The sequence below is a fragment of the Balearica regulorum genome, chromosome 5 (assembly GCF_011004875.1).
Source record: "Balearica regulorum gibbericeps isolate bBalReg1 chromosome 5, bBalReg1.pri, whole genome shotgun sequence".
Taxonomy (NCBI): Eukaryota; Metazoa; Chordata; class Aves; order Gruiformes; family Gruidae; genus Balearica; species Balearica regulorum.
Genome location: NC_046188.1, coordinates 47,390,549 through 47,410,460, shown reverse-complemented (window position 1 = coordinate 47,410,460; position 19,912 = coordinate 47,390,549). Strand labels below are relative to the sequence as shown.

Below are 19,912 nucleotides of genomic sequence, written 5' to 3'. Positions count from 1 at the left end.
AGAATGAGCTACTGAATCACTGCCTCAGGAAGAGTGGGAATAGAGCTATGGGGGACAAGGACAAGGACTAACTTCTAACTAGAACACCAATCTGGAAGACAGAATGACGGAGGGTGTCAGGAAACCACTGTATGTATCTGGGGCAGAGAAGGACAGGGTGAGTCAGCAGCAAGAGAAACAAAAAAAATCATAATTTGATGCAAATGAAATCAATGAGATGTTGGCAGAACTGTTTCCAAGAAGAATGTTTTTCAGTGTTTTCTATGAGGTCTTTAACAGAACCAAGTATGATGAGGCTATCGAAGCTTGCAAGGACAGAAGTACAAGACCAAGTGAATACAGAAGCATTGATTAAATGCAGCGGGAGGAGAGAAAGAGTACATCAAAGGAGACCAAAAACATCTCTTCAGAGTTGAGGGAGGAAAAAATTGGGAAGTTAATCAATTCTCCTTTTAACTTATATAAACAATACCAAGTTTTAACAAACCAAAAGTCATATTATAAATGCATACCTGTTTTTTTTGGAGAGGAGGGAGTGTAAAATACGCAAATAGCAGCACAAGTCATTGTATCTAGAGTATTTAGTCCTTAACATTCTTCCTCTTTATACTATCTACTACTAGAGAAAAAAAAAGGTCTAGGGAAACACCCTCCTTTCTCAGATGCACTGCTGAGCTCAACACGATAGTCTGCTTCCCCTCCATGTACAGATCTCCAGCTGTTTTTACTGGGAGTTCTGAGTACTCACTGACAGAGTTTAAACTTCCTAATAATAGAAGGAAAAAAATTGTATGTGTATTACATCTAAAATACATGACTCCCAAAAAATGTAAGTCCTTTCAATTGCAAAGACAAGCATTCAAAAAATATCCCAGATTTTCTTTGTCTGCAGTTCCTTTTTAAGTCATCCTGCGCAATGAATGAGGCAAGGTCTCAATGGATGGTGAATTTAAGGGAAAGAATGACTAAAACAGGATTGTGCACTTGAAGATAACATATTATTTATGTAGATGTATACAGTATAACCATTCAATCCCTCTCATATTTTACTGGAAATAATAAGATTTTCTACCAGGGCAATCCTTACATATGAACTAAATTCATTTTGAAGAGGGGAAAAGAAGGAGGTGAAGATGTGTGGCAAATTTCTATTTCAGTGAGGCTTGTCTAATAAAATGAAAAAAGTAAAAAGTAGAGATGTTAATGGATCATGTGTGCACACTCTTATTACAATTGTCATAGGAGTAACACAGTAAAAATAATAAAAAATATTATTAAAATATGAATAAAATAATGAAGCTAAGAAGTTAAAATTATTTTACCATTTGTAAATTTTAAATCCCTCACAAATTTAGTTTCATTTTAATACTCATTATAATCAATATAGGTATGTATCGAGAAGTATAAGGTTGACACAGCTGCCTACATATCCTGTTCAATAAAATTTCTTACTTGCACTAAATTCATAGGCATGACTAGGGAATGCACAGCCTCCTCAAGGGGAGAACATAATGTATAATAATGAGACTGAATTTGTCCTTTTCATCTGCAGGGCACTAGAGATAAGTGTGGGATTCTTGGTATGACAGTGTGGCAGGCATGATTCTGAGCACCATATGTCAATGACTCTGTAACCTCCATCTGAAGTAATTTAACTTTTTTTTCCAAACAAACATTAAATATTATAGCCAACAAATAGCTCTTCTGCATTCTAAGTCAGTCCTTCCTCTCTTTCATTTCAGTTGTTTCCAACACTTCTGAAGTTTATGTTTGATTTGTAGTAATGTGTAAATCATCAGAATATATACATTCAATTTAATCAACACTAAAGAAGCTTCTGTCCAAGCTAGTATAAAAACAAAAGAAACAATAATTCAAGTATATACATTTTCATGTAACTGAACGGACAGGCAACCTATTACTAAGGCAAAGCTCCAACACCCCTCTTGAAAGTTAGAGAGCGCTTTTCCATCAGAATTAAAAGGGTTTAGATCAGGCTTTATTTAAAGAAGTACTTTGTTTTCAGAAAATGTTCATTTTTTTCTTATTGTTGTTGTTTGTTCTATGATGACTCCAGAGATCAGGAGTAACAAATGATTGAAAAACACACTGAAATCTGCTTCTGAGACTAAAAATGGAGGCTATATCCTTCATTATGAAGATGTTAATAAAATTTTCTCATCTGGATGATCCTTAATTTAGTTTTTACATGTTCTTTAGTTATAGCTACTTGTGTCAACATTTTTTTGTTTGCCTAACTTGAAAATAGAAGAATGAATAAAGTAATACCCCATGAGAACCTAGAATACTGTTATCTTTTTTCAGGAATTCATTTCTAGGCATGATAGAATCAAGACTCCCCATTATTTCATTCTGCAGGCAGCATAGCTTACAGGTTTAATTCTGAAATTCTCACCAAATTCCACAGCAAACTCTCCTACAGGAATTTCTCTGTTTACACTTGGCTCAGGAAAATCTGAAACTTTGGCAAGTAAGATAAGTAATGTCTAATATCCCTCCTACTTTGCATCCATAAATGAAGGAAGTTGAAGAACACATTCAGTAAACTGGAATTAAAAAAATGAATGCCAGCAAGTTCAAGCAAAACACTCCTATACAGAAATTTAAGTTTACATTTCCCACACATCAGATTAAAACCCATGAAAATCAGGTTTCACTTTTCACCTTCTAAAACATTATTTATATAGTGTTTTTAATCAAACAGAAATAGGAAATAAAAAGAGAAAAAAGTATAACTATTGTAAATGGCTGTACATCTAGTTTAATCAGATTTTCTTAGCAATCTTCAGCTGTTATTTGAATCTCATCAGCTAGCTGGGCCAGTGGAAAGGTCATTAGAAAAACATTTCTGGTGGCATTCTGTCTGAAACAGAACCTTCAGAAGAAAAAAAGCATGGGAATATCACAGAAAAAATAGCAAGGAAGACAAATTTCCATAACATGGAGTTAAGGAAAGGTGCAAGCTACCATTTGATCTTGGATTAATATTCAAGAGGTTCTTTAACTAGCACTGCCTGATCACCTGACTCTGACATAGTAAAGTATGGCAGGTACAGCAGTGGTGTCATTACTTTGTCACAAATTCCTAAACCCAGCATACACGTTCTACTTTTTTGCTGCTAATCATGTTAATTAGAATTTTGATTTAAGCAAGTGAATAATCATTGATTTCATTCTGCAACCATGCAGGATGCATAAAGTTTATATGCAGCTTGAATTTGTTATTGATAATACAGATCAATCCAATTTGGTGTGCAAGCCTCATTTTTAACATTTTTCTTTTTGGACCATGACACTTTTTCTTTTTGAAACTCCAATTTTAAATGACCACCAACTCAGTATCAAATTACATTTTCTACTAAAAGAACACTTCTTTTTCATGCTAGTAATTTTAAATTTATCTTTTAGCTGCAGTCAAATATTTGATTACCATGGCTCTGAGATCTGTCACTAGTGGGTATTTCCCAACATTACCTATTATTGTGGAACTCAGCAACTAGTTGCAATGCTTAAAATATACTTTGAAAAGCTCAGAATAGGACAAATAGGAAGATCTGTTGCTTACACCTCAAAACATGTACGGTGCCAAAACTTTAGTATTCCTAGCAAAACTAAATAGGTATACTGGTGCAACTGGACAATATTGTCTAGTTTAGCTATTAAACCCTTGCTATAAAAAGTGCTACTTTAAGAAAGTGTACAGGACTGAAGAGTGGACCATCACTACCTCTCTATATTTAACTCCCATGACTAAAGCAGCTGTTCTCTGTTTAGACATGTTATGATGATTTTAAATTGTAGTATCTCGGATCCTCAAAGAGCTAGAAAGATATGTGATAATGAATTTAAATGGACTAAGCGGTGCTTTTTGTGGAGAAAAAGGCTCTGATTTCCAGATCAAAGACAGTAGGAAAGAGGTTCTAACTCCTAACTTTCTTAATGCTTCAACTCTGTGCCTCAGCTTCTTTGTAAAATTAGAATAATGATGAACAGGAGTTGCAAAGTTAAACAAATGACCCAGCCACTTTCAGAATCTACTGCTTCTAAACATGAAGTCTTGCTAAAGAAACCCATTTCTGAGTGCAATATTCAGAGAAGTTGAGCACTTTTGTGCTCATTAGCCAGTATGCTGCCATTTTCATTATAATGTACTGTATTTTTAAGTATTGATCGGAGGGTCATTGTGTTCAGAGAGGCATCTCTTGTTACTTTATGCATCTAAAGTATGCATCTAAAGGATCTTTATGCATCTTTATGCATCTAAAGAAGTTAATGACTGTGAAGTGGTCAAATACTCTTGTAATCAGCACAGTAAAAAAAAAAATATTAAAAAACCCTATAGCTATAAATCAAGAGGATTAAATAAAGATATTGCTTCCCTCATTGCAGCATCTGAATGATGCAGAGCTCTCTCCTAGTCTGTGCTCATATAGTTCTTATCATAGGCACTGCTATAATGTAACAATGTTAGAAAACTATTGAAAATAATATTATGACAATATATAATACCCTATTTGGCCAATATAAAACAATGCTTTAATATATTAGAAATATATTCACAGCTTAGCTTTAGTTAACCTGTGTCAGCTACTATGTTTTATGTTGTATAAATCAGCTTTGCTTGTACTGCTCACTTGCTTTATAGAAAAAATACATGGATTACCCCCAAAATAATTTTTGTTTTACTTTAAGTCAGTTAAAATTTCTGTATGACTGAAATGAACAACGACTTACTGGATTAAAGTAATCTTCAGCCTAAAGAGGCACAGTATATCCAGGTCTGCCTGGTGATGTGGGCTGCCTTTTTGCCATCTGCTTCTAAGCAGGAAGAACAGAGGACTGTTCTGTCAGAGGGAATTCCTTCCCAAAGGCTGATATTTGGCAGCCACAGTCCCCATACTGATGCTTAACAGAACAGTAGGAAGCACTCTCAGCACCTGTCTCAAGGTGCAGCTCCTTTTCTGCTACTCTCACACATATTATTGACTTTTTAACCTTATGAATGTAGACAGCCCTACTGTTTCACTGTGATGCATCTTTCTCCCCAACACAAGACAGGCTTAAAAATAAAAAAGAAAACCATACCTAGCAAAAATTGAGATTAAGATTTTATGTAGTGCAAACAAAAAATAAAACTGAAACAAACCCCACAAATTATTATTCTAATCAATGGTTAGAACTATGTTTCATTCACATCCCTTATGTAAATTTCTTTCAGTGTGCTCTTGCTCAAAGGCCACATAGTCATGAATATATTCACAGTTTAGCTTTAGTTCACCTATGTTAGCTACATTTTATGTTATATAAATCAGCCTTGTTTCCCCACACTCCATGAGTCTCCACAAGAATAAGTTCCATCTCCAGCTACTTTGATACAGGTTTAAATGCCTTGGGGAGTTCTAGCTGCAGTCACACACCTTATATACGTAAGGTGTTTTCACTTTGCTTTTTTCATAATCGTATCACCTAATCCAGGCTGTTCATTTGATAATCTTGAGTTCTTGTTACAGATTTCAATATCTTCATGATAAATATTGTTTCAGACATTGGATATAAATAAAAGCTGCTAAGCATCTGATCTCTGGTCTATTAACAACTTCTCACAGGGATCTAGAGACCTCACCTACAAAAGGTACAAATGACACATCAATAAAAAATGATCTTTAATGCATCTGAGAGAAAATTTTTTTCCTCCCCTTTACCTTCCTTCAACATGGTTTCTTTTGTCAGAAGAGGTTTAAAGTAGTTTGGAGCGGAATTTTTTTTATCTACCAATTATATATTGCCAAATCAACAGCTAATCCTTTGCAATTACCAAAGATGCCAAGGGAATTAAGGAAAGAAATTTTACTATTTGGTATTCAGATCAACTTTTCTACCAACAGTTTTATTCTACTGCTGTCAACCCAAAATTTCCACTAAACTAAGTGTTAAAACCTGCAGAACAAGACCCTGGAACAGTACAGGAACCAGAACACTCAGAAGAAGGTGCCTGAACATTCAGTCTTACAGAGACTAAATACCCCAAACTGTTCTTCAGCGTCAGATGACCAGTTTTCTGCCATCTACCATAATAGAACTTGAGGAACGAAATAGGAAATCAGGAAGATGAGCATAACTGGTAAGAAATTCAATAATAATGGAGAAATAACAATAGAAAACAAAAGTGGCAGATGAACAAAAACCAACCCGAGAGAGAGGAAGAAAAGGAAGAATTGAAATACTGAATCATTGGCATCCTGACACACTAAAGGGGCTAGCATTTCTACTAGTTTTTGATGAAGGAGGAATTTCACACAGTAAGTTCAAACAAAAAGAATACAGCACTTTTCCCCACAAAACTTACCAAATTTAGTATATACAGTGTTATTAGCTGTAGAGAGAGCAATGTATATGACACTGAGTAATGCAGGTGAAGGTTACCTGGTAACTCATCTCTTTCATATTTGATTTCTCAGATCGTTTCAGAGATCCAATGGTCTATTCTTGTCATGTCACAGTCTTTAGTCTTTTGTGAAATATTGAAGGAATTGCTGCTAAATTCTCCTGTCTCCATTTGTCTCTTGGGGGTTATCGACTTGGTTCTGTCTAAGGGTTCTTTCTTCTAAGATAAAACCCTAGAGGTCTCTTGGTGGGAAAAAACAAAAACAAAAACAAAAACCAAACAAACAAAAAAAAAGACTGAACAGAAGCTTCCCAGTTTTCATTTATAGATATAAAGAATATTAAAAAAATTACTTAGTTGAGTATTCCCTTTGCCTGCTAGCAATGGGCACTGCCTACACAGTTTTGCATGGAAAATATCTCTGCTTTGTGACTGTAGTCTTATCAATTGTGTAGACCTACTTGTGCACACACAAGTCAGTATCTATAGCCGCTCAAAATACAAGCTTTGTTCTAAACATGGCTACACGAATTGTTATTAGGTGAGAAGAACTTCTGGTTTGATTTGAGTATCTCATTTCTTCTGTTCTGTTCTAAACTCTGGGACATGCCTCATTCTCAAATGGAGATTTTCATTATGTTTAAGAACATAATTAATTCTGAAGCTGTATATCCTTCACTTAATTTGAAAGGTTTGAACTTTTCCATAAATCATGGAACATGACTGGTTTCTCAGCTGTTAGAAAAGGAAAAACAAAACCAAACCCAGCATTGACTACTACGACTTTACTATAAATAGCCTTGAAGGGGCACAGTGATTGCCACAAATATAAAATTTAGAACCATCCATCTTAAAATAGACCATAAAAAAAGTATTTATCACAAAGAACAGCAAAATGCAGCCACTTGTAAACTGACCAGTCAAAGAAACGCACAGGAAGAGCTCCATTTTCTGGAACAATGTGAAACATTTGTGGGTTTCACCAGAAGCAGAATCTGGTCAAAATTCAAGAATACATAGTTAGTACTGACATCAGATCATTATCATTAAGCTCCAATGAAGATGAAAGCCTCTTACTGAAAATATAAATTCCCTTTTACCATCAAGATTTCAAGTTATATTAAAAGAGCATTCTTATCTTCTCCTTCCTTCAGTCAAAATGGAATTTCCAACAATAGTTCACATGAAACAATTTAAGTAGTGAATCAGAGACTGAAACATCAATCCATTAAGCTTCCTGTTTCTCATTAAGTGTAGGGGTGGAGAAGTTCAGACTTTATTTAGTATTTTGCAGATGAAGATATTACAATGTCATCTCATCTAATTTCAATTTCTTTCCATATTTGCCCTGAAAGGTTATAACTTCTTTTCCCAGTGTAAAGCCTGGAATCCAAACCGTTCTCTATGGCATTGAGGTTAGATTCATAGAATCATAGAATCATAGAATATCTCAAGTAGGAAGGGACCCATAAGGATCATCAAGTCCAACTCCCTGCTCCTCACAGGACTACCTAAAACTAAATCATATAACTAATAGCATTGTCCAGATGCTGCTTGAACTCCGCCATGCTTGGTGTCATGACCACCTCCCAGGGGAGCTGACCGACCACCTTCTCAGTGAAGAACCTTTTCCTAATGTCCAGTCTGAACTTCCCCTAGCACAGCTTCATTCCCGTCCCTTGTCACTGGTCATCAGAGAGAGGAGATCAGCACCTCCCCCTTCCACTGCCCCCCTTGAGGAAGGTGTAGCCTGTGATGAGGTCACTCCTCAGCCTTCTCTTCTCCAAGCTGAACAAGCCAAATGACCTCAGCCGCTCCTCATAAGTCTTGCCCTCTAGACCTTTCACCATCTTGGTCACTCTCCTCTGGACACACTCCAATAGTGTGATTCCCTTATACTGAGACGCTCAAAATTGCACACAATACTTGAGGTGGGGCCACACCAGTGCAGCGTTGAGGGAGACAATCGCCTCCCTCGGCCAGCTAGCTATGCTGTGCTTGATACACCCAGGACATAGCTGGCCCTTTTGGCTGCCAGGGCACACTACTGACTCATATTCAACTTGCCATCAACTTAAACCCCCAGATCTCTTTCCACAGGGCTGCTCTCCAGTCTCTCATGCCCTAATTTGTACATATAACCAGGATTACCCCGCCCGAGATGGAGAATCAAGCACTTGCTCTTGTTAAATTTCATATGGTTGATGATTGCCCAGCTCTCTAGTCTGTCCAGAGCTTGCTTTAAGACCTCTTTACCCTCAAGGGAGTCCACAGCTTCTCCTAATTTAGTATCATTGGCAAACTTACTTAATGTACATTCAGTTCCTGTGTCCAGATCATTTATAACAACACTAAAGAGCACTGGCCCTAAAATTGGGCCCCGGGGAACCCCATTGGTGACTGGCCACCAGCCTGATGTAACTGCATTTACTATAACTCTTTGAGCCTGACCCATCAGCTGATCGTTCACCCAATGTATTAAGGGTTCTAGCTCTATCATGAAGATTTTGTCCAGAAGGATACTGTGAGAGACTGTATCAAAAGCTTTGCTAAAATCCAAACCCACCACATCTACTAGCTTCCCTCGTTCAACTAGATGGGTCACCTTGTCATAAAAGGAAATTAAGTTGGTTAAGCAGGATTTTCCACTTGTGAACCCATGTTGGCTATGACCAATGACTGCATTGTCTCTCAACTTTTTCAGTAACTCCCAGAATAACCTTCTCCATACTTTTACCAGGCACCGAAGTCAGAGTGACAGGCCTGCAGTTACCAGGGTCTTGCTTCTTACCCTTCTTGAAAACTGGGACAACATTTGCCAGCTTCCAGTCGACTGGGACCTCTCCAGACTCCTAAAATTGTTGAAAAATAATGGAGAGAGGTCCCGCGATAAGATCGACCAGTTCTTTCAGTACTCAGCAATGAATGCCATTGGGCCCCATAGATTTACACACATCCAGCTGGAGCAGCAAGTTCAGGGTCAGATGAGATTTTATCATCCCCTCAGTCACAGTCTTCCAACACAGAGCTCCAGGAGTCCCAGGGCCCATCATCAGTATTAAAGACAGAGGTGAAGAAGGTATTGAATGTCTCTGCTATCCCTGTTTGTGAGGAGACTAACCTCATCAAGTAACGGACCTATGTTATCTCAGATCCTCCTTTTGCTGTTAACATATTTTTGTTGTCCTTCACAGTGTTGGCCAGCATGAACTCTAATTGAGCTTTGGCTGCACAAATTTTCTCTCTACAGTGGCAAACAGCACAGTCCTTCCGTGTCACCTGTCATTGCTTCCAATGTCCATACACTTTCCTTTTTCACCTAAGTTCTAGAAGAAGATCCCACTCAGCCAAGCCAGCCTTCTGCCCCACTTGCTTGACTTCCAACACTTTGGAATTGCCTGCTCCTGGCTCTTAAAAAGTGACCAGCATTCATGTACCCCAATACCTTCAAAACCAAATTCCCAGGGGACCTTACTAACTAGCTCCTTCAGCAGCCTTGGTACCTGCACCAAGAAGTTATCTTCAATGTGCTTCAGAAATTTCCTGGACCTGTTTGTGTCCACTATATGATATTCACAGTTGATGTCTGGGAAGTTAAAAACACCCATAAGGACAAAGGCAGTTGATCTAGAGATATCCCTTAATTCCTTGTAGATATCCCTTAATTCCTTGTAGATATCCCTTAATTCCTTCATCGGTGTCATCATCCTGGCTGAGTGGTCACTAGTAGACTTCTGCAACAACATCCACTTTATTTGCTTTCCTCTTCATCCTTACCCAGAGGATCTCAACTGTGTCATCACCAACTGTAAGTGCCATACAATCCCAACCCTCCCTTACATACAGTGCCAGCGCCCCGCCTCACCTGCCCTGCCTATCTCTCCTGAAGAGCCTATAACCATCCATCATGACACACCAGTCACAGGATTCATCGCACCAGCTTTCACTTATGCCAATGATGTTGTAGCTCTGGGACTGGGACAAAGCTTCTAGCTCCTCTTGTTTATGCTCCTCATGCTTCACACATTAGTATAAAGACATTTCAAATGTGTTTGTGTACTCAGCACATCATGGAGCAGACTGAAGGACCTTGCTAGCACACAGTCCCTCAAATATTGGCACACGCCCCCTCTTATCTCTGGCAAGACTGGTTTTATCCCTTTCCCCCTTCAAATCTAGTTTAAATCTCTTTCAATGAGTCCTGCTAACTCTTGTGTAAAGATTCTTTTCCCCCTTTGAGAAAGGAATATCAAAAAAGCATCAGCAAATGAACAGTGCAGACCTTTCATGAGAGTCTACCCATTTTATAGGTAGAAAAATGCACCCAACAAACACAGCTAGGGACTGATGCCAGATCGTCTGGATCTCAGACCAGTTTGAACCATAAGCAAGGTATTCTTGCCTTTTATTTACAGTAAGTTACCTAAAACCAATTGGTGCAAATTTTTGTAAAGAATACTGGACTCTCATTAACAAAAAGCCATGCTAACTCATTTCTTCTACATAATAGAAAACCAAATTAGGTCTGCTGAACCTAAGTTGAATTGATTAGCAACAACTTTGAGTGGAAGATTCTTGAAAAGCAGATTATAAACTGAAAATCATCACCATTAGTAAAAATGCAGGAGGGAAGACGTATGCTTACTCTTACTTTCCTATATCAAACCTTTCTTCTGTCACAAATGCATTTATAATTTCTCCCAGGTAATAAAGTAGTTTCTGTTCTTTCCAGAGGGGACAGCTTTAGACTCTTTACCACAGCTACAGGTTATACAAAGACATAACTCTCAGTAATGTTATATGAGTGCAGATTGGCCTGTTTTCTGGCAGCTGTGAAGCCTGGTGAAGCATGGAAGCAATTTGTGAATTGCAGCAGTGGAATCTCTGAACTGTTTTAATTAATGAATGCCAGGGATCTGAAGGGAGCTCACCAAGTAACAAAAAGGAAGGTATTTCTCAGAGACATTTGAAAGCCTAACCTAGTACTCAACCAGCCAAAACATCTATACTCCTGAGCAAAGAAAAAAGCTTTCCTAATTAAATGATGTTTTGTGGTTTTTTGGTGTCTCATGAGATGTCAGAATAGATCCTTATGAAAACTTTTGTATCAAAAATCCCATTTTTTTCCCACCAGTGTGATTTTCCATTGTTAATATTCTTACACTCTGCATATATTAAGGAACATTAATAAATGAAAGCAGCAAGTCAGCCTGTCAGATATTTTATAAAGTACCATGGGAAATGATTGGTTTAGGATGAGTGGACAAAATCTGTTTGTTCAGCAAACTTAATTTTAGCTGAGGACCAATAAATGCGTGCATAGCATGGACATACTGAAAGTTAACTAGGTTCAGAAATACACCATATAGCTGAGCTTTTGGGACAGAAGAGAAACTTAATCTTCTGGTACTTCATGGCTCAACTCTAACTCTTAACATGAAGGAGGAAGCATTACAGTTACACTGAAAGATGACAGACTTCTGAAATGCTAGCAACAAAAACATTCACAGTTAAGGCTTCAGAGAAGAAAGAGTGTCTCCACGAACACAAGTTTAAGCCTGGAAGGTGAGATTGAAATAAGCTAACCAAACAAGATTATGTACAGTTAGAAATAAAGCCATTAACTCTCCCTGTGAAACAACATTTGATTAGGCTAACTTGTTATATGGCTGATAAGATGGCATTTTCATGAGTTTTAAGTCTTATAAGGAATTTCTTGGAAAGTTACTGTAAACTTGTGATTTGTATTCTCTGATAGGTCCACAGGAAGACAAGAAAACCCCTGTAAGATACAGCCTCCAAATTTTCCCTCACATAGGGAAGGGAGTTGAAACTCAGTGAGGTTTAAGAAGCTCTTGAAAGACTTTCAGGGGAGTTGATATGAACACTCAGACAACATCAGAGACATGTGGTCCCATTCTCTACCAGTTTTCTGCCATGCATTCCAGCCACGATATCCCCAGAGCCTAAAAAGCTGACTCCATAACAATATCCTTGCATGAATTACCTTTTCGGTAGGTTTACCGTCTTGGAAGGTGATGCTTCTCCTCGTTTCCCAAACTATCCCTGGACCTTCTCATCCTACTAGCTCATTGGAGACTGTTCCACAGAGCTGCCTGGATCCCCCCACAGCATCCACCCTCTGGAAGACAAATATTGAAAAACTGTGATACAACAATTAAATCTCCTAGAGACATAATTTGAAGACATTGGGAGAGAATAACTAAAGTAGACTAAAACATTATATAGAGCTGTCATTACACTATCTGAGTAGGAGGTGGAGTTGTAGGATTACAGTATTCCCTCAATGTACTGGTACATATAATACAGCTGTTGAAGGCACAGTTAATTTCAAGATTTTAAGACACAAATATAAGCTGAGATTTCAAAGGCAGCAATTAGTCAATAATGTGATCACCTAATCTTGCATATGAAAAACTTGCCTATTGGAAATTTTTGCATGCTTAGCAGTAATAGGAAGGGGCATGTGTTACTGCTATGTTTTTGTAATGAGTAGCTTCATCATACAGAGTATAGTGGCAGAAATTAGGTCTTTCCCTGTCATTACTGACAGTGAAACACAGACACCTCTTGAGGGCAAGGTATGCCTTCCAGTATTGGAAACTTCCTTCATTCAGACTCTTACATGCACATTGTGGTAAAAATGGAAATTGGACAAAAGTTTAAAAATTAATTACTCCACTAAATCATTTTCAAGTTATAGCCTGGATATACTGCACCAAATTCCTGCTTCAGTCAATGAATAAATAAACATTAGAAATAATAATCATACATATAATTTCATAGCTTGGAAACTCTGATAGGAACAAGATAAAATCCAGACCTTTTATTTCAAATATTTTAAAAACATTGCTCATTTACTAAAGAAAAATAAATTCTACTGTCTCTTGTTTATGACAAAAGATAATTGAGTAAATGGTGACTCCAGATAACCCATAAGTCACTGATTCAGTTTTTCAGAGACCTGCCTGCTTTCTATTCCTTTGGCCTCGGCTGCCTAGCAACCTCCACAGAGCTTTCTTAGCGTATACTAATTCTGGAGAGTTTTCATTTATATATTTATTTATGACCATGTCTATAAGGAGGATACAGAAACAAAAAGCTGTTTGTTCCTTCCTTCTAACACCAGACTCCAAACATGTCACATCAGTGTCTCAGTGAAGCACAAAGTCCTTGGTTTTGCAAAGAGAGGTACCTATCTCCTTGAAATCACTTGGGAACTAAGCAAATCTCACTTTCCATGAGACAAAAAAAGAGTCTCTGTAGAAAGCTCCTAATGTAATAGGCACTGATATTTCTTGCCCTCCCTGTTGATTTCATTCTTTGATAAGCTTTTTCAGCCTGAAATACTAGGTGTTTATATACGGCTCCTGTTCTCCTGCAGCCTGGAGCTTTTACTTAACATGAAGACAGAGTTTGTGCTGCTGTACTGGGTCACCAGCAGTTTCTGCATCATCCAAGCGCTGGAGGGAAATGGAGATGAAAACTGATCTCCTGCTGGATCTGTGACTCAAAACAGGACAGTTTGGAAGTTATGGATGGGACTACGTATTATAATAAGTAGTTTGAAACTGGATATGGACTGTTGCTCCTTGAACCAGCCATCAGCTTTTCGTGGAAGAGCCTATTTCCTCAGGGTATTTTTTCCTTTATTATTAGTTAAAAACTGAGGATGCTATAAAAACTATCCCTATGCTACATAAGAAAATACTCATTTTCTTGCCAATTCTATTCAAACAGCACTTTGCAAATATTTTATGCCCTCATCAACACAGCCCTCTCCTCCAATCAGGGGGAAAAAAAAAAAAAGACATGGTCAAAAATGTGTGCTAGAGAGCCTAGCAGGCTTTTCTGAATGATGTGGTAAAAGCATGTCAAGTGTTCATAGCTTGCGGTCTCATGGTGGTGATGTAGTTCTTGTGTCTCACTACTTCTGACTCCTGAACTCACATGGAAAAGTTTCCGTTTACTCCTGGATCAAACTGGAGCCTGGAACATAACAAACTGATGTCTCTTGAGATATAGCAATATGCCTTGATCACTCCATTACATTTCTTTCTGATTAAGTTGATCTGTAATTGTATTTTGTCATTAAGGAACATACAGGGAATCTGTGACAGAACATGAACCTGAAGCAAGATCTCCTAACTTCTACTTTCTGCTTCTTACCAACAAAGATATATACATGAAGATAAGGTTGTTTTAAACATGACAACAGTTCTAGGATTATGGAAGCATTTGTAAATCTTGGTGTTTACATATACTTAGGTATCAATATTCATTTACTCTAAATTTAATAGTATGAAATATATATTAAAAAATGTCCTTAATATTGTAGCAGAAAACAAAAAATATATTGGATTGTATAGCAGTGTCCAATGAAATAATATATAACCAACAACATGGATGATCGAAAATTATTCAAAAATAACCTGCTGGTTAAAAGAGCTTCGATTTTCAGAGGTACTTATGAAAAGTGAAAACATCCATGGAAACTGAAATGTGCAAAACGATTCATTAAACAGGATGAAGGAATTTACTGTGAGTAAACAGAGATCTGTGATTTCTTTTTCTATTTATGGACTCACTATAAACAATTTTCTAAGTTGCTTTACCGCTGTCATTCTACACAATGACATAAGCTTGTAGTGCCCAGCAAATCTCTCAATTTGTACTGAGAGTTATTGTAATACAAATAAATTCCAAGTATAATCCGAAATTAAGTAGTTTATTGAGAAGCAGTTCCCCCATACATATGTTCATTTTTCACAGAGTTTAAAGAAAAAATTGAGTGTGTGGTGTTTACCTCCCTAACAAAGTATGATCATGATTTCATATGCTTTTCAATGTAAAGCCAAGCTTTCTGGAAATAAACCTAATGAAGAGTACCAGAAGCTTAAACATACATGTCTGTTTTCTCAATTACTTTTGTGAGAAGTCTGTTTTTAATGAGTCCAAGAACATGTAAATAGGCAACAGTAGAGAAAGAATTTATTTAATGCATTTTTATAAAAAAATTATTATAACAGGCTTTCCTACAGAATTAATAAAATGGGAATTGTGCCAAAGCAGCTATCAAAGGAAATCATTTGGAAATGAGCAAACACTAGAGAAAATGAAGTATTTTGAGATATATGGAAAAATAAGATGCAAGCAGTACCATCCTACATTTCAAAGACTATAATTAGGTACTAAATCTATTACATTTGCACTGGAAAATCTCACCTGCCATGCACTTATGCTTACAAAAGAAGAGATATATGAAAAAGACTGATTTTGGCCATCTTCCTCCCTTCCTCTGTTCCTCAAAAGAAAAGAGAGAGATGTAAAATGGCTTAGTTTTCTGGATATGGACTACAACAAAATGAAATGTTAAAAAAGGTTTGGACAAAGGACATTATGAGGAAAATGAAGTTTTAGTAGGAAAAATATGAAAGGAATATTATTGTTAATATAAAAGTATAATCTTTGCTTGAATAACTCACCAAGGAGAACTGCAAGAAATCTTTTGAAAACAATCAATAGTATTAATCCAATGCTCTTCTCCTCATTTCAAGTGCACTGATTTTACATCAGATTTATGCTAGTAACTGATCAAAATTTGGTCTAACATCTTCAAATATTTTCTGATTTTTTTTTAGGGTAATAAGTAACACAAATTCATTGAAGTTATAATCAGGCTTTAGTAATTGTTCTCAATGTAGTTATTTTTTATAGATTGCAAAGGGTTGAAAAAAGCTTCAGTAAAAGGAAAACTTATTAAAGAAAAAAAAAAAACCAACAAAAACACAGTAGCATGTGCTACCATGATGACATAGTAAATAAAATAAATAAGCAGAAGAGAACGAACAGCTACACGGTTCCTGCTTTTTTTGATAAATATCACTAACAGGGTAGTATTCAACTGCCAAAAGAAAGGAGGTTATTTTAGATACTGTATTACTACGTCTGGCCCTGAGTTGCCATTCCAGAAGAGCACAGGTTTCTTGTAGATCTTATGTAGATCTTATCTGATCTTATGTAGATTCTTATGTAGATCTTATCTGCCTGCTCCTGTGGAAGTCTTAGATACCCTAGGTCTTGTGAAGTAGCATGAGATGCTTTTATTTATGAATCTGAATCACTTGCAAGCTGTTAGCAAAAATGTGTGGAAGTGCTGGGTATTTACACATTAGGTAACAAGCACGGGGAAAGTTAACAAAAATAGGAAAATCACAGTGTGCTATACTCACATAAGACTTTCAACAGTCCCAGAGGGTACAGAGAGAAAATGCTACTCCAGACAGTTTCCTAAACAAAGATATCTTTATACAAATTCTGTACTACCAGTAAATATGAAGAAGTTAAGCTAAATCTCACCTCTGAATAAATGCTGACTCACTGTGCAGTAAAACTAGCTACTGGTGTTTTCTTGGTGATTTATTAAGGCACTCTTGCCAGTTTTCATTCCCTTCAGTTGCTGACATATTCTGCTATTTCAGAGGTCTATTTTATCTTATATGCTTATCAGAATAGAACTTTTTTACAGTAAGGAATTAGCCAAACCTCTATAAACCTAGATTATTTATTGCAAGGTCGTAACTACAGTTTTTCCTGATCTTTTAGCTTAGTGAAATCCTGAGCAAGGATTATTCTTCTGCGTGAGACCTATAATTTCTGTGTATACTACACTTCTCATTTTTCTTCTTTCAGGAATGCCAGAGGGAAACAAAACAAAGAATACTTGCATGTCTGGTATGCTAATACTTTTATACTTCCACATTTGAGTTAAGCAGATGGAGACTAGGCAATTCTGCATGGTTATCTCTCCAAAAGCAGTTGAGGTGAGGTAAGGTAATTCCAAAATCATATTTGCAGCTTTTCTATGTCATCTGCTACAGCAAAGAAATTAATTCATATATGTATATTATTGATTGGAAATGTTTTTGTACATCTAATCAATAAATGAGTTAATCCGTGTTGAACCAATCTTCTAGACTATTTGTCTTATTCAGCCCGACTAATACAAAGCTGTGAGTGATTCATTTCAGAGCAACAGTACAGTGTGAAAAACAGACCTACTGTCTTTTCAATGTGAATGTCTGTGTGTGTGTTTATAAACACAAAATGTCATTAAAAATATTTCCCCCTGCCAATATTCACCTCATTTTATGATCAGTTCTATTGACTACTATTAATAGTCTCCAGATACTTGTCTGACAAATGGTTGTTTAATTTATTTTTTACTATGAAGGATTTGACCTGGTTTGTTCATCTCTAAATACACATTTTTGTGCTGTAGACACAAATATGCATTTGTGTTAGCTTTCATCCCTGCTGTGTTTGTACAACACAGTTCAACATTCACAAACAGAAAAAAAAGAGATTGAAGTGAAGAACATTTGATAGCGTTGCCTAGCATTTTGAATACAGCAAAATAAATAAATTAGTGCCAAATTCATCAACTTCTAAATTCATTGTGGCTGAAATGAAAGAGATTGGGCCAGAGGGAAAAAAGTGAATCTTAGGTGAAAAACCCACTCATGTTGTCTACAGGTCAACAGGACAAGTGCTACTGATTTCTACTGAACTCTTAGTTTTAGACTTAGATTTTCCCTCCCTACTAGGGTATCTAATACAGTTTCAGCTTAGCAATAATTATAAGGAATTTTGCCATGCCATAATATAAGATCACCAAAGGAGCAGGCAAGGATCATTATCTCTACAAAAAAAGAAGATGACAGTCTTAAAGGGCTGAGAGCCACAGAAAAATTCAGAAAGCTATTCTGAGTTCCAGAGCCCTATCTTAATCATAGAAAGACACAAGTTCATTTTTTTGAAAAGTATCTAAAAAATGTTGGGTTTTCTTTTCAAAACAAAAATGAAAATTCTGTTGATAATTATATTAATAATAATTATTAATAATTATTACCATAAAGTTAATTATTCCTACTTTCTATGAAATACTATTCCTCTGCTGGTTCATATGTTACTTATCATTTTAGAAATCTATTACCTACTTAATGCTCAGTTCCTAGAGTTTTCAGTTCTAAGTGAATTTATGAAAATCAGCTTCAGAAATGAAGCATGGAAGTCAACAGGTTGAAAGCAGCTACAGGATGCCCCTACTCACTAGTTCATGTGGACACTTCCTAGTCATAATGCATTTCCCAAGTCAGAGAGTTTCCAAATACAGAGAGTTTCAAATATACTAATAATGCAAAAGACCTATCCCATTATTTAACATGTTTTTTACCCTTCATACCCTCAGAATATTGTAAAGAAGGGAACATCACTTGCTGGTGTTACACATGGGAAAAAATTTCTTCCTTGAGGTATCAAAAAGAAAGATTTCCAAGATGCTTGCTTTTTAGCTGATGGATTTCCTTCAGAAGAATACAAAGAATATGACTTGTCTTATACTAATGAAGAAAATTATTTTTCTTTTACTATATGTGAAAGTATATCACTATATGTGAAAGTCTTCTCAGAAATTCACAAGATTACATAGTCAAAGCAAGGGGATAGTGACAAACTGCATTCAATAGGTACTGCAGAGAAGTAACTAAATATTCATGCTTTTACTAACTCAAAATAAACAGTGGAGCTCTCTTTATCAAGAATACTGTTTAACTTATTGAATCATTTGGCTATCCAGGGATTATATGATAATCATTATTCTGGACAAAAGACTCATTATGAAATTAACCGGAGAAGCAAACTACAACCAGTTATACTCTGGAAGTAAATACAGCTTCACTTATCTGGTGGAAATACTGCATCTCTTGAGTAATTCCAGGTCCACCCAACAGAAGGAGTGATATTCATATCACAACCGTACATTTCATTATAAAACACACACGCAGTCATTATGATGATTATGAATTCTTGCTAAATTGATCATATTATTGCCATAGAGCAACACACAAAATAGTTTATTTTTGAGACATTACGCATATTGTCCAGCAGTCATGCATGAAGCATATTGTTTTCTGAATTTGTAAATTTGTGGTGAAATACACATTTTATGAAGAATACTAATGAAGCACTAGAATATCAATCTCAGAGAGCAAAATCCTCAGATACTGGTTTTGAATAAGATCTGTATTGGGACTAATAGAACTAAAATCCCATTTTCAACCTATAGCAACTTACCACACTATCAACACATCTTCATATATGATACAAAAAATGCTCTTTCCTGATGAAATGTTCACAACATTGAATTCATAGATCATATAAAGGTATATATGACTTGGATTTCAAATGGGGGTTTATACACTTGTTAAACCAGAGCTTGTTGTCTTTTTCTAATAAACAAGCAGGTAAGAAAATACAGGAGTGTGCTAAATAAAAGCACTGATAAGAACGTCAACAGTGTGTCACCAGCTATTTGCATTTATTACATCTAAACTAATTTCTAAGTTTGTACGAAAAGAAGTGAATATAAGGTGGAGACTGACAAGCAGGGACTGATGTATAACTGATATTCCCTGCAACGTATTG

At 36.4% G+C, this 19,912-nt stretch overlaps 1 protein-coding gene across 9 annotated transcripts in view; it reads right to left on the bottom strand.

Annotated features, from left to right (window-relative positions):
- Positions 1 to 19,912, bottom strand: part of LRRC4C (leucine rich repeat containing 4C) — a 571,899-nt gene that overhangs the window by 47,266 nt on the left and 504,721 nt on the right. For 7 of the 9 annotated variants that reach the window (XM_075754721.1, XM_075754722.1, XM_075754724.1 and 4 more), the window contains one exon: positions 12,414 to 12,546. The exons of the other annotated variants lie outside the window; for them this stretch is intronic. The gene's annotated coding sequence lies outside the window, so the exon portion shown is untranslated. The remainder of the gene's footprint in view (positions 1 to 12,413; positions 12,547 to 19,912) is intronic. 9 annotated transcript variants of the gene reach the window in all.